Source organism: Ovis canadensis, chromosome X (genome assembly GCF_042477335.2).
Source record: "Ovis canadensis isolate MfBH-ARS-UI-01 breed Bighorn chromosome X, ARS-UI_OviCan_v2, whole genome shotgun sequence".
NCBI lineage: Eukaryota > Metazoa > Chordata > Mammalia > Artiodactyla > Bovidae > Ovis > Ovis canadensis.
This window is the reverse complement of record NC_091727.1, coordinates 21,931,919-21,946,983: the sequence shown is the minus strand read 5'-3', so window position 1 is coordinate 21,946,983 and position 15,065 is coordinate 21,931,919. Positions and strand designations below refer to the sequence as shown.

At 41.7% G+C, this 15,065-nt stretch overlaps 1 long non-coding RNA gene across 1 annotated transcript in view; it reads right to left on the bottom strand.

Moving 5' to 3' along the window:
- Positions 1-1,947: 1,947 nt before the first annotated feature.
- LOC138930946 (uncharacterized) overlaps positions 1,948-15,065 on the bottom strand; it is a 34,457-nt gene continuing 21,339 nt past the window's right edge. The window contains exons 2-3 of the long non-coding RNA XR_011446299.1: positions 4,866-5,006; positions 1,948-2,003 (exon numbers count right to left, since the gene is read on the bottom strand). This is a non-coding gene — a long non-coding RNA (uncharacterized lncRNA). The remainder of the gene's footprint in view (positions 2,004-4,865; positions 5,007-15,065) is intronic.

The following is a 15,065-nucleotide window of genomic DNA, read 5'->3' as shown; positions in this document are numbered from 1 at the left end:
TTTTCAAATGATGAGACCAACAAGGCCTTACTTTCCAAAATATGCAAATAGCTAATACAACCTCAGTAACAACCAAAAAATCCAAAAATGGGAAGAAGACTTAAATAGACATTTCTCCATAAAGGACATACAGATTGTCAAGAGGCACATGAAAAGATACTTAACATCACTAACTATTAGAGAAATGCAAGTCAAAGCTACAATAAGGTAGCACTTCCCACCAGTCAGAATGGCCATCATTAAAAGGTCTACAAATAACAAACACTAAAGGAGGTGTGGAGAAAAAGGAACCCTCTTACATTGTTGCTGGGAATTTAAGTTGGTGCAGCCACTTTGGAAAACAGTATGGAGTTTCCTCAGAAAACTAAGACTTACCATATATGGTCCAGTAATCCCACTCCTGATCATATATCCAGACAAAACTATAATTCAAAAAGATAGATGCACCCTAGTGTTCCTAGCGGCACTATTCACAATCGCCAAGTCATGACAACAACCTAAATGTCCATCAAAATAAGAGTGGATAAAGAAGGTATGGTATATATATACAATAAAATACTACTCAGCCATTAACAAAAATGAAATGACACCATTTTTTTTTCAGCAACATGGATGGACTTAGCACTTATCATACTAAGTGAAGTCAGAAAGACAAATACCATATGATATCACTTATGAGTGGGATCTAAAATATGACACAAATGAAGCTATCCATGAAACAGAAACAGAATCACAGACACAAAGAACAGATTGGTGATTTCCAAGGGAGGGGGGGTTGGGGGAGGAATAGAGTGGGAGGTTGGGGTTGGCTGATGTAAGCTTTTAGGCATAAAATGGATAAACATGTTCTACTGTATATAGCACAGAGAACAATACTCCATATCCTAAGATAAACCATAATGGAAAAGAGTATTTAAAAAATGTGTGTATGTCTGTCTATATATATATATAAAAAACTTTGCTATACTGCAGCAATTAACACAACATTGTAAATCAACTATACATCACTTTTTTAAAATGAAGTCTTCCATAGAACCCTCTTTATTAATTCTGCTGATAATATTGGTTATTTACTCCGGGAGTACACACACAATAGAAATACCAGTGGAGTACAAGGTGGTTTCCAGAATTTTCTTTTCTCTGTCTATAATTTTCACTCAGAATTCTATATAGAATCCAGGCAAGCAATCCTGTCTGTATTTTCTGTCTCAGTTTTAAGATTCAGATCATGGCCTCAGTCCCCTAAGACTTTTATGCCTTATCCCAGAACATATATATCATGGAAAAAACAGGGGCAAATCAGGGCATGATGAGTACAAAGTCTCACCTCTTCTCTCTCTCTTCCAACCAATGAAACAGGAGTTCCTGACAGTACAAAGTGATCAAGGCAGTACATTTCTTCTGCATCCTCCTCCTCTGGTTGATCCAAGAGGCATTAGCCTTGTTTTATAACACAAGATCCATGATGCCACTGACCCACTTCACCCTTGCCCCCAAGCTATACATCCTCCAAATGGGAGATTGGGCTATGAAACCAACCTTTGCAGTAATAGACATTCAGTGACTACCAAATGGCTTCAAACAAGAAATAGAAATAGAGAACAGAATTGGCTTTGGGCACTCCTGGGTGCCATATAGAAAGGAAAAGCAGAAACTAAATAAAGAAGTGCATCGACTTGAAGTCATTTGGGCTGATGCCCAAAGTGGAGGTCACATATTGGACTGAGATAAGGGACACCATTGAGTAGTTCCTTGGAAAGGAGGATAAACTGAAAACACCCATTATTGTAGGAAGAAGTGAAATAATTATATACCCATGCTCCATCAGGCCCAAACAGTTCTAGGGAGTTACCAATGAATTCCCTCAATTTCTCTTCCGACTTCTGAATTAGATCATGACTCTTTTCTTCCACTCTGCTAACAAATTCCTTTGATCTTTCTTCCATGTTTTTGACCTTTTCCTTCATCTTGTCTACCTGGTTTTGGAAGCAGTACTTCTTCTCCTGGTCAAAAATTAAAGGAGAAAGAGATTTACCCAAAAGTGCTGAGGAGAGATTAGTCACTCACAGAATGGTCAGATTTTATTTCAACTCGTGCATGTTCTTAACCTGAAGAGTCAGGATGCTAGTTTCCAAGGGCTGGATTGATGGGAAGGCCCATCTCTTGTAAGAAAAGTCACTTCTGATTAGTCTATTTGAATGGGTATAGTGAAGTAAAAGTGATTGTAATGTTCTCTTCCTTATAAATAAAGTTGAATTCACTTATACAAGAGAAGAACCAAAAGTATCCATTTGCTGTTTATTTTGGATAGATACTAGGTGAATATATCCCCTCAGTTCTCCTGACACTTAGACGAAAACATGTCTTGTGCACAGAATGGCCACTCAGAAGCAGCCCGAGTTATCTATTTTACTGAGACATTGTTAAAACCAATATTGGTTGAAATAAGTGAGCCACTGGCTGGGCCTTAGCATCCATGTATTACACTCAAATTGTTACTGTCATGATATTTCCCATTAAGCTAATGGAACCACATCAGTTTCCTTGGTAATGAAGAAAAATTTTGTTCTGATAGCTTCTCTGGACTGGGATATTGTTTGTAGCCTTGATGCAGCATTGCTATACCTATGTGCCTAGAAGGCATCGGAAGTTGGGCAACTCACATGCCATCTCAACCTCAGTTTTCTCATCTGTAAAATAGGGATAATTATTGTCCCTACCCTATAGGGTTGCTGTAACAATTAGATCAGATAATACATGTAAAGTACTTGGCACAATGCCTGGCATTTAGTAAAAGCTCAGTGTGTGTTGGCTGTTTGATTACTTGTAAGCAACAGAAGCATTTAATCATGTTACCTGGTGAAAGTGGAATCAAAACTATGAAGATAACATGAAACAAAGACTCTTTTCCTCCATGAAGCCATAATACATTTCCTCCTGAAGGGGTAATAAGATTTCTCACCTTTCTTCACTATATGGAATTGAAGCCCATTTCATATTTCAGAATTTTTGGAGCTACATACAGTATTACAAATCTGGGTCAGGAGTCCCGGATCTAGACTTCACAAACATCACTGCAGCCTCAGGGCGAGGTGTGAGCCATCCGTGCTGCCAGCCAGCTGTATATAATACACAGCAACTCTCCACTGCTCTCAGGAGCTGCTCGGAACACTAGACGGGGCTCTGGACCAGGGGGCACAAGGCTGGGAGGGTGCTACTGCTTCTGCCTCTACTTTGCTTGAGGGACTTGAGCCAGGTCCCTCCGAACTCAACTTTCCTCATTTTTCTATTGACAAATTCAGGGACTTGGGCTGGTGACTGACCCTCGTCAGGTTCCGTGATTCATCTACACACTCATCCAACACACGGGATATACTCTCTGTGCCACAGCCCAGCTTGTGGTCACAGAAAGGCAACGGGCACATCCACACTGACTACACGGCTCCCTGAGCTAAGTGGCTTATCACAGGCCATTGAAAGAGCACGAGCAATAACTTTTAGAAATGGCTCGACATGCCTGGATGGGTGACTGAATTCAATTTAAAAGAACAGGCAGTTAATTTATTGAAATAACCAGGGCTTTATGCTCTGTAAGATACCAACTAATCACTTTGACTGAATTCTTTTCAGCCACTTGTTCTGTTTGCCACTTGAACCTGATGTTTTCCATTTTGTTGCCCAGTCTGTACGAAGCCACAGAGCCTGGACTCCCAACACTCCCTGCCTCCTGAGGACAACTGATAATAGCTAACTTATGATTACTGAAAGAGCCCTGCCTCATTTGGAAGCCAATGACCAGTTTGTATAAACTTCTGGATAACTGTGGCTTCATATAATTAAAAACATCTAGTTCTGTAGAAAAATCACCGTATCTATTATGGGGGTGCTGGTGGTTTAGTCACTAAGTCACGTCCAACTCTTGCAACCCCATGGACTGTAGCCTGCCAGGCTCCTCTGTCCATGGGATTCTCCAGATAAGAATACTGGAGTGGGTTTCCATTTCCTTCTCCAGAGTATCTTCCCACCCCAGGGATCAAACCCTGGTCTCCTACTTTTCAGGCATATTCTTTACTGACTTAGCTACAAGGGAAGCCCAGGTGGTGGAAATTCTGTATGTGTGGAGAGCTCTTATTTTGCTCACCTCGATCAGCTCCTTGGAGTTCAGGCAAACATAGTCATCCAGACTCCCCAACATCACCTCTAGCAACTGGGCTGCCCTCTTGGCTTTTTAACAGCTTGTTTTTACAGATTGTTTTAACAGTTGCTCTATTATTAAACTAACAGCAGCTCTGTGGGAACAATACAGCAGAAATACAAAAGGAAGCCAAAGACTTTGGGCTTTTTTTAAGTGGCTGTAATTTCTCTGGACAAAAAAAAAGCAGCTGTTAAAGTTTCTAATGAGCATCTGTAAGGCCTTAATAAAAAGAAAATTGTAAACCATTAAAATAAGAACACAGTTTATCTGAGTTTAACTTTGTAGAGCCTCTGTGCTCCTTTCTTCCCTTGGAGTAGAAGACAACTATTGCCTTTCATGAGGGCAGATCTCTCAGAAACCCTTCACCCAAGTCTGAGAACTCTAATGGGGAGGTTGGGGTGCTGAAAGGGAGGTGAAACGGCTCCCTTAAAAAATGTGATGTTCACTCACTACCTGTATGCCTTGGTCAAATTACATTACCTATTTGGACATTGGTTTCTACATCTATAAAATGGGTCTAATAATACATCATTGGGCTGTTATGTGAACTAAATGAGACAATAAATGTCAAACATCAAGAATATCGAGTGGTGTAACATAAGTGATTTGTGAACAGTGCCAGCAGTAGCGTGACGTGCTGGTCCTCAGAGGTGCGGGGTGACACACTTACATTGATAAAGCTGACATTCAGTTCCTTGGCTGTGTAGCCTCTCTGGAGGTTGCGTCGGGCATAAACATCATAGTCACGGACAATCCTGGTGATGATGTCTGATGTTGAGATGCCTTCTGTTCTGTGTTGGAACAAACATCTCTGTTCGAAAAGAAAGACAGGATGAAGAAAAAACAACTAAGATGATCTCAGGTGACCCATTTTCTTGAATGACTGTCCTGTCCAGGACAAAGTGGCAGCTCCTAGGTCGAGGTGGCTTTCACATCTGGCCCCAGCTGACTCTGCCAGGCTCAATTCCAGGCACTCCCAACCTGCCACAGACACTGCGTGTTTGTCATACTGGACCTGTTCCCTGATGCACCAGGCATTCACCTGGCTCTTGGCATTTGCTCATTTCAAGCCCTTCTTTCCTGCCCCGGAACCCCCTTCCCTGCCCACAGCAGCTGCAGAGTAGCTCCTCATCGTACAGGGTCCAGTCTTAAGGCTATGCCTCTGGGAAGTCTTTCCTGACATCATCAGGCAGAATCCACACCCATTATAATATAAACTTGACTGCTATTAACAAAAACATTTTCAGTATCCATTTCCTTGTGGAAAGGGAGCACTCTGAAAGCACAGGCTGTGTCTTGATCATCTTTACGTGTCTAGTACCCAGTTCAGTGCCCCAGTGTCTAGCACATGGAAAGTTCTCAATACATGCAAATTAAATGAGTAAGTGAATGGAGCATAGCAGTCGAGTCAAAGAATTTGTGAGATCACAGCAACTCCCCTTCTTCCCCAGGGAGTTCTGCATCATGTTATAGCAAAGGAAAAGAAGAAGGATGCAGTATTTTTATATCTATAGACATGCCCAGGGGGTGCTCAATGATTTTACCCTTCTAAGAGCAATCTACCTCTCAATGGCGGTTTCACCACACAAAGGCCTTTTCATCTATACTCTACTGGGACTGAGAAGAAGCAAACAAGCACAGAGGATGCCAAGTTCTCATAGAACTTCTTTAAAGTCCTCAAAGATACATTTGAGTGAACCAATACAAGGATGTAAAGAAGTCACAAGTGTTGTCAAAGACAAGAATCTGGTGAAATTGAAAATGACATAAACAGATGAAAGATATACCTGTTTTTTAATAAGAAGAACCAATACTGTCAAAATGTTTATACTACCCAATGCACTCTACAGATTCTACAGATTCAATATAATCCCTATAAAAGTACAAATGGCATTTTTACTAGAACTACAACCAAAAGTTTTTATATTTAGATCGAGACACAAAAGACTCCAAATTCTCAAAGCAATCTTGAAAAAGAAAAATGGAGCTGGAGGAATCAAGCTTCCTGACTTCAGACTATACTAGAAAGCTACAGTCATCAAAATAGGATGGTACTGTCACAAAAGCAGATATATAGATCAATGGAACAGGATAGAAAACTCAGAAATAAACCCACACACCTGTGGTCAATTACTCTATCACAAAGGGTGCAGACTATACAATGGAGAACAGACATCCTTGTCAATAAATGGTGCTGGGAAAACGACACCTACATGTACCTACATGCAAAAAAAAAAAAAAATGAAATTAGAACATTCCTTAACACCATGCAAAAATATAAACTCGAAGTGGATTAAAATTCCACATCCTGCAGAGCAACTAAGCCTGTGAGCCACAGTTACTGGGCCCATGCCTTAGAGCCCATGCTGTCCAACAGGAGAAGCCGTGACAATAAGAAGACTGCATACCCCAACTCGAGAGTAGCCCCTGCTCGCCACAACTAGAGAAAGCTTGCACGCAGCAACAAAGATCCAGTGCAGCCAAACCAAACTTGAAAAAATATTTTTAGAAATGGGCAGATCTAAATAGAGATTTCTCCAAAGACAAACAGATGGCCAAGAGGCACATGAAAAAATGCTCAACGTCGCTAATTATTAGAAAAATGCAAATCAAAACTACAACGAGATACCACCACAGAATGCCGATCATCAAAAAATCTACAAACAGTAAATGCTGAAGAGGGTGTGGAAAAAAGGGAACGCTCCTATACTGTGAGTGGAAATGTAAATTGGTACAACCACTATAGAAAACAGTACAACATTCCCTTAAACAACTAAAAAGAAACAGCACATGACCCAGCAATCCCATTCCTGGGCATCTATCCAGAGAAAACCATGGTTAGAAAAGATACATGCACCCTAATGTTCATTGTAGCACTATTTACAATAGCAAAGACATGGAAACAGCCTAAATGTCCATCAACAGAGGAATTGATAAAGAAGATGTGGTACATATATACAACAGAATATTCAGTTCAGTTCAGTTCAGTCACTCAGTCATGTCCGACTCTTTGCGACCCCATGAACTGCAGCACGCCAGGCCTCCCTGTCCATCACCAACTCCCAGAGTTCACCAAAACCCATGTCCATCAAGTTGGTGATGACATCCAACCATCTCATCCTCTGTCATCCCCTTCTCTTCCTGCCCTCAGTCTTTCCCAGCATCAGTGTCTTTTCAAATGAGTCAGCTCTTTGCATCAGGTGGCCAAAGTATCTGAGTTTCAGCTTCAATATCAGTCATTCCAATGAACATCCAGGACTGATCTTTAGGATGGACTGGTTGGATCTCCTTGCAGTCCAAGGGATTCTCAAGAGTCTTCTCCAACACCACAGTTCAAAAGCATCAATTCTTCCATGCTCAGGTTTCTTCAGTCCATCTCTCACATCCATACATGACCACTGGAAAAACCATAGCCTTGACTAGACAGACCTTTGTTGGCAAAGTAATATCTCTGCTTTTTAATATGCTATCTAGGTTGGTCATAACTTTCCTTCCAAGGAGTAAGTGTCTTTTAATTTCATGGCTGCAATCACCATCTGCAGTGATTTTGGAGCCCCCCAAAATAAAGTCTGACACTGTTTCTACTGTTTACCCATCTATTTCCCATGAAGTGATGGGACCAGATGCCATGATCTTCATTTTCTGAATGTTAAGCTTTAAGCCCACTTTTTCACTCTTCTCTTTCACTTTTCTCAAGAGGTTTTTAGTTCTTCTTTACTTTCTGCCATAAGGGTGGTGTCATCTGCATATCTGAGGTTATTGATATTTCTCCTGGCAATCTTGATTCCAGCTTGTGCTTCTTCCAGCCCAGCATTTCTCATGATGTACTCTGCATATAAGTTAAATAAGCAGGGTGACAATATACAGCCTTGACATACTCCTTTTCCTATTTGGAACCAGTCTGTTGTTCCATGTCCAGTTCTAACTGTTGCTTCTGGACCTGTATATAGGTTTCTCAAGAGCCAGGTCAGGTGGTCTGGTATTCCCATCTCTTCAAGAATTTTCCACAGTTTCTTGTGATCCACACAGTCAAAAGCTTTGGCATAGTCAATAAAGCAGAAACAGATGTTTCTCTGGAACTCTCTTGCTTTTTCGATGATACAGTGGATGTTGGCAATTTGATCTCTGGTTCCTCTGCCTTTCCTAAAACCAGCTTGAACATCTGGAAGTTCACAGTTCATGTATTGTTGAAGCCTGGCTTGGAGAATTTTGAGCATTACTTTACTAGTGTGTGAGATGAGTGCAATTGTGTGGTAGTTTGAGCATTCTTTGGCATTGCCTTTCTTTGGGACCTTTTCCAGTCCTGTGGCCACTGCTGAGTTTTCCAAATTTGCTGGCATATTGAGTGTAGCACTTTCACAGCATCATCTTTCAGGATTTGAAATAGCTCAACTGGAATTCCATCACCTTCACTAGCTTTGTTCGTAGTGATGCTTTCTAAGGCCCACTTGACTTCACATTCTAGGATGTCTGGCTCTAGGTGAGTGATCACACCATCATGATTATCTGGGTCATGAAGCTCTTTTTTGTACAGTTCTTCTGTGTATTCTTGCCACCTCTTCTTAATATCCTTTGCTTCTGTTAGGTCCATACCATTTCTGTCCTTTATTGTGCCCATCTTTGCATGAAACGTTCCCTTGGTATCTCTAATTTTCTTAAAGAGATCTCTTCTCTTTCCCATTTTGTTGTTTTCCTCTATTTCTTTGTATTGATTGCTGAGGAAGGCTTTCTTATCTCTCCTTGCTATTCTTTGGAACTCTGCATTCAAATGGGTATATCTTTCCTTTTCTCCTTTGCTTTTCACTTCCCTTCTTTTCACAGCTATTTGTAAGGCCTCAGACAGCCATTTTACTTTTTTGCATTTCTTTTTCTTGGGGATGGTCTTGATTCCTGTCTCCTGTACAATGTCACGAACATCCATCCATAGTTCATCAGGCACTCTGTCTATCAGACCTAGTTCCTTAAATCTATTTCTCACTTCCTCTGTATAGTCATAAGGGATATGATTTAAGTCATAAAAAAGAACAAAATAATGTCAATTGCAGCAACATGAATGGACCTAGAGATTGTCATAATGAGTGAAGTAAGTCAAACACATAAAGACAAATATCACATGATAACACTTATATGTGGAATCTAAAAAAAGAAGGTTGTGTACAGATGAACTCATTTATAAAACAGAAGGAGAGTCACAGATGTAGAAAACAAACTTACGGTTACCAGGGGATGGAGGGAAGGAATAAATTGAGAGTGGGATTGACATATACACCCTGCTCTATATAAAATAGATAACTAAAAACCTGCAGTATAGCATAGGGAACTGTATTCAATACTCTGGAATGGCCTATATGGGAAAATAGTCTTAAAAAGAGTAGATATATGTACATGTATAACTGATTCACTTTGCTGTACACCTGAAACTAACACAACGTGGTTAATCAACTATACTCCAATATAAAATAAATTTTAAAAATAATTTAAAAAGACAAGATTCTGGTTCATGCTTGTACTTCTGTTGTTGACTGCAATCACGTGCTGGCAATTGAAATCTTTCTATCTAATATGATGGTGGTCACACTCAGTCAGAGATATCAGGCATGACACAGCATGATGGACAGAGCTTAGGGACGAGGGTGCTGGGTCCTCTGCTTCTAGACTTGAGCAAGTCACTCAAGCCTCAGGAGGCAAGTTACTAACCTCAGCCTCCAGAGTTGAGAAATGAGCTGGCTGTGCAAGATGACCTTGGCCTCATCTGTGCCACCTCCCTCTCCCTTAGTCCTTATGTCCAATCAATGTCTTTCCACTCACCAACCTACTTCCCAAGTGTCTCCCTAGTTCACCTGCTTCTCTCCATTCTCCATCTAAACCAACCTAACCCCATTTTGTTCAAAGATTACAGCAAGAGCCTCAAAACCAGTCTCCATGGATATCACTTTTCTATCCCCTCAAATCCACTCTCCCACAGCCAGAGCTGCAGAACAGTCTTTCAAAATCCTGCTCAACATCCTCATTGGCCTTGTATTTAGATTCAAACACTGTCCTTTGTATTTAGATTTGAATCCTTGACTCTGCAGCAGCTTGCCTTCCCTCTTCCCTGTGCTTCTCTGCAGTCTCCTCTCAGACCCTCTTTCCCCCTTCACTCCCTAAGCCAAGGTCTCTGTGCCACGCAGTGGCAGTGGGCATTGTTCTCCTTGTTTCCTAGGGAGCTGAGCAATGGGCTGGCCCAGCCTTGGCCTCGCCACACTGGACTTCGGTGTCCTGCCAGCGCTGTGCCCTCCCCTCATTCTGCCACAAATATACTCTGTGGCCCTGAGGCCAGAAACTTGTTTTAGCATGCTCTAAGGAAGTGGGCTCAAAACAGAAATCTAAGTAGAAGGCAGAGGACAGAAACATCTAAACGCATGGATACTAATAGCACCCAACAGATGCAACTGTGCAGGGGGCTCTGGTGGGCGAGGGCCCCCAAGCCAGGGACCCTGAGACCACATCCTCCCCTCAGTGAGAGCAGCTAGGAGCTTTTCTAGTGAGGAGTATGTCCCATCTTACAGCGGGCAGGCATCACACTCATGAGCCCTGCCTGCTGAAATGTTAAGAGGAGTGTCTAGTCACACATGGACTTTAGGAAGTCACTCAGACACTGGTGACATGGGCTCACCCTTTCTCTGAAGACACAGGATGAGGTCTCTGGGGCTGAGTAACTGGAAACTGGGGTTGGAAAGAGATTTGCTTTGGCCGGTTAGGAGGTAGGTCTCTGAAAGAAGCCAAGCCCTCTGCTGACATAATGAGGTACCTGGCTTCCTCCAAATCCTAATTATTGCTCTGCTAAAAATATTCAGGAATGAGCATGATCAGAGAACCTTTTTTATCATGCTTTTCAGAATTACATCATTTGGTTATGGAGCTATTTTAAGAAGCAGCAAAGCACATGTTAATGAAGAAAACTTTCAACAGTAGTAGGCAATATTAGAAGATGTGTGGACCTTACAGTCTACTTCATTTAAACTTCATCTTTTCTTCTGGCTCTGCTGCAGAATTTTGACATGTGTTCTGACAAACAGAGGAGAGGGCTGTAAGGTTTAGTTACTGCCCTCCATATCTCTTGGCTTCATATAAAGTGATTCTTTTTACTTTCAGAAGGAACCTCGATGAGAGCTCTTGGCTTCATATAAAGTGATTTTAAACTTTCAGAAGGAACCTCGATGAGAGGATAAAAGCCCAACGTGGATGCTGATGTCATTTCTCAGCATCGTTCTCCCACATCTTCTCTACCTGGACCACAAGCAGATTTCTACTATGCCTCTCCCTTGGTGAGGAATCAGCAGAGGAGATCAATGGATTGCAAGAAAGGGCCCTTGTGCATGTGTAAAGTCACAACTAAGTCTTATGCTTGTGCTCTCAAAGCAAGTAAAATACCACCTGGGTTTCCCTGGTGGCTCAGAGGTTAAAGTGTCTGCCTGGAATGCAGGAGACCCGGGTTTGATCCCTGGGTTGGGAAGATCCCCTGGAGAAGGAAATGGCAACCCACTCCAGTACTCTTGCCTGGGGAATCCCATGGAGGGAGGAGCCTGGTAGGCTACAGTCCATGGGGTCACAAAGAGTCGGACACGACTGAGCGACTTTACTTACTTACTTACTTACTTACTTATTCAATTTGGAGATGGGAATTGTGGTGGATTAAAGGTGGGCACAAATCCTAACCCTGGGCATCTGAGCTGGCCTTTGTGACTTTCTTATAACAAATGGAATATGGCATAAGTGATGCCAGGTTACTTCCAAGGCTAGGTCAGAAGAAGATCTGTGTCTTCCACTGAAGGTGTTTGCTCTCCAGATGTGTGTCCTCTTAGGATGCACACTCTGGGAGCCAAGGTGCTATGCTGTGAGGAGCCCACACAACATGGCAAGCCACATGGAGGTATTCCAGTGTTAACCCCAACTGAGCTTCTAGTCAACAGACAGCACTCACTGCCAGTCACTTAAATGCACCAGCAGGGACCTCCAGCCCAACTGGGCCACAGATGCCTGCAGCTCCAGTCAGCATCTGACTACAACCATTTGAGAGACTCTGAGCAGGAACCATCCAGCCAAGCCCTTGCTGAGATCCTGTCCCACAAAATGATGAGCAAAAAATGGGGGATTTTTTAAGTCATTAGCTGTGGGAATAATTTGTTATGCAACAATCAGATGATCAACTGCTTAGAATTAGAAAAATATTGGACCTGTTTGTGAAATGAAATCTTTAATCCAAGATTGGATTAAAGATTTACTGAGCATGAAAGTGAAAGTGAAAGTCTTTCAGTTGTGACTCTCTAGGCCAGAATACTGGAGTGGGTAGCCTTTCCCTTCTCCAGGGTACTTTTCTAACCCAGGGATCAAACCCAGGCCTCCCACATTGCAGGCAGATTCTTTACCAGCTGAGCCACAAGGGAAGTCCAAGAATACTGAAGTGAGTAGCCTATCACTTCTCCAGCAGATCTCCCCGACCCAGGAATGAAACCAGGGTCTCCCTCTTTGAAGGCGGATTCTTTACTAACTGAGCTAACAGGGAATTCCCTATGGGCCCGCCTATCAGAATAAGATCCAGTTTCCCCTACAGTTAGTCTCTCCCATCAGGAAGCTTCCATAAGCCTCTTCTCCTTATCTGTCAGAGGGCAGACAGAATGAAAACCACAATCACAGAAAACTAATCAAACTGATCACATGGACCATAGCCTTGTCTAACTCAATGAAACTATGAGCCATGCCATGTAGGGCTACCCAAGATGGACAGGTCATGGTGGAGAGTTCTTACAGAATGTGGTCCACTGGAGAAAGAAATAGCAAACCACTTCAACATTCTTGCCTTGAGAATCTCATGAACAGTGTTAGAAGGCATAAAGATATGACACTGAAAGATGAATTCCCCAGGTTGGTAGGTGCCCAATATGCTAATAGAGAAGAGTGGAGAAATAACTCCAGAAAGAATGAGGAGATGGAGCCAAAGGGAAAAAAATGCCCACTTGTGAATGGGACGGGTGATGGAAGTAAAGTCTGATGCAGTAAAGAGCAACCTTGCATAGGAAGCTGGAATGTTAGGTCCATGAATCAAGGTAAATTAGAAGTGGTCAAACAAGAGTTAGCAAGAGTGAACATCGACATTTTAGGAATCAGTGAACTAAAACGGACTGAAATGGGCGATTTTAATGCAGATGACCGTTATATCTACTACTGTGGACAAGAATCCCTTAGAAGAGATGGAGTAGCCCTCATAGTCAACAAAAGAGCCCAAAATGCAGTACTTGGGTGCAATCTCAAAAATGACAGAACGATCTCTGTTCATTTCTAAGGAAAACCATTCAATATCACAGTGATCCAAGCCTATGTCCCAATCAGTAATGCTGAAAAAACTGAAGTTGAATGGTTCTATGAAGACCTACAAGACCTTCTAGAACTAACACCCAAAAAAGATGTCCTTTCAATCATAGGAAACTAGAATGCAAAAATAGGAAGTCAAGAGATACATGGAGTAACAGGCGAATTTGGCTTTGAAGTACAAAATGAAGCAGGGCAAACACTAACAGATTTTTGCCAAGAGAACACACTGATCATAGCAAATACCCTCTTCCAAGAGAAGAGAAGACTCTACACATGGACATCACCAGATAGTCAATACTGAAATCAGATTGATTTTATTCTTTGCAGCCAAAGATGGAGAAGATCTATACAGTCAGCAAAAACAAGACTGGGAGCTGAATGTGGCTTGGATCATGAACTCTTATTGCCAAATTCAGACTTAAATTGAAGAAAGTAGGGAAAACCACTAGACCATTCAGGTATGACCTAAAACAAATCTCTTATGATTATACAGTGGAAGTGACAAATAGATTCAAGGGGTTAGATCTAATAGAGGGCCTGATTAACTATGGACAGAGGTTCTTGACATTGTACAGGAGGCAGTGATCAAGACAATCTCCAAGAAAAAGAAATGCAAAAAGGCAAAATGCTTGTCTGAGGAGGCCTTACAAATAGCTGAGAAAAGAGAAGTGAAAGGCAATGGAGAAAAGGAAAGATATATCCATTTGAATGCAGAATTCCAAAGAATAGCAAGGAGAGAAAAAAAGCCTTCCTCAGTGATCAATGTAAAGAAGTAGAGGAAAACAGTAGAATGAGAAAGACTAGAGATCTCTTCAAGAAAATTAAAGATACCAAGGGAACATTTCATGCAAAGATGGGCACAATAAAGGACAGAAATGGTATGGACCTAAAAGAAGCAAAAGATATTAAGAAGAGGTGGCAAGAATACACAGAAGAACTATACTAAAAAGATCTTCATGACCCAGATAACCACGATGATATGATCACTCACCTAGAGCCAGACATCCTGGAATGTGAAGTCAAGTGGGACTTAGGAAGCATCACAATGAACAAAGCTAGTGGACATGATAGAATTCCAGGTGAGCTATTTCAAATCCTAAACAATGATGCTGTGAAAGTGCTACACTCAATATGCCAGCAAATTTGGAAAACTCAGCAGTGGCCGCAAGACTGGAAAAGGTCAGTTTTCATTCCAACCCCAAAGAAAGGCAATGCCAAAGAATGCTCAAACACAATTGCACTCATCTCACACGCTAGTAAAGTAATGCTCAAAATTCTCCAAGCCAGGCTTCAACATTACATGAACCATGAACTTTTAGACGTTCAAGCTGGTTTTAGAAAAGGCAGAGGAACCAGAGATCAAATTGCCAACATCCGTTGGATCATTGAAAAAGCAAGAGAGTTCTAGAAAAACATCTACTTCTGCTTTATTGACTATGCCAAAGCCTTTGACTGTGTGGATCACAAGAAACTCTGGAAAATTCTGAAAGAGATGAGAATACCAGACCACCTTACCTGC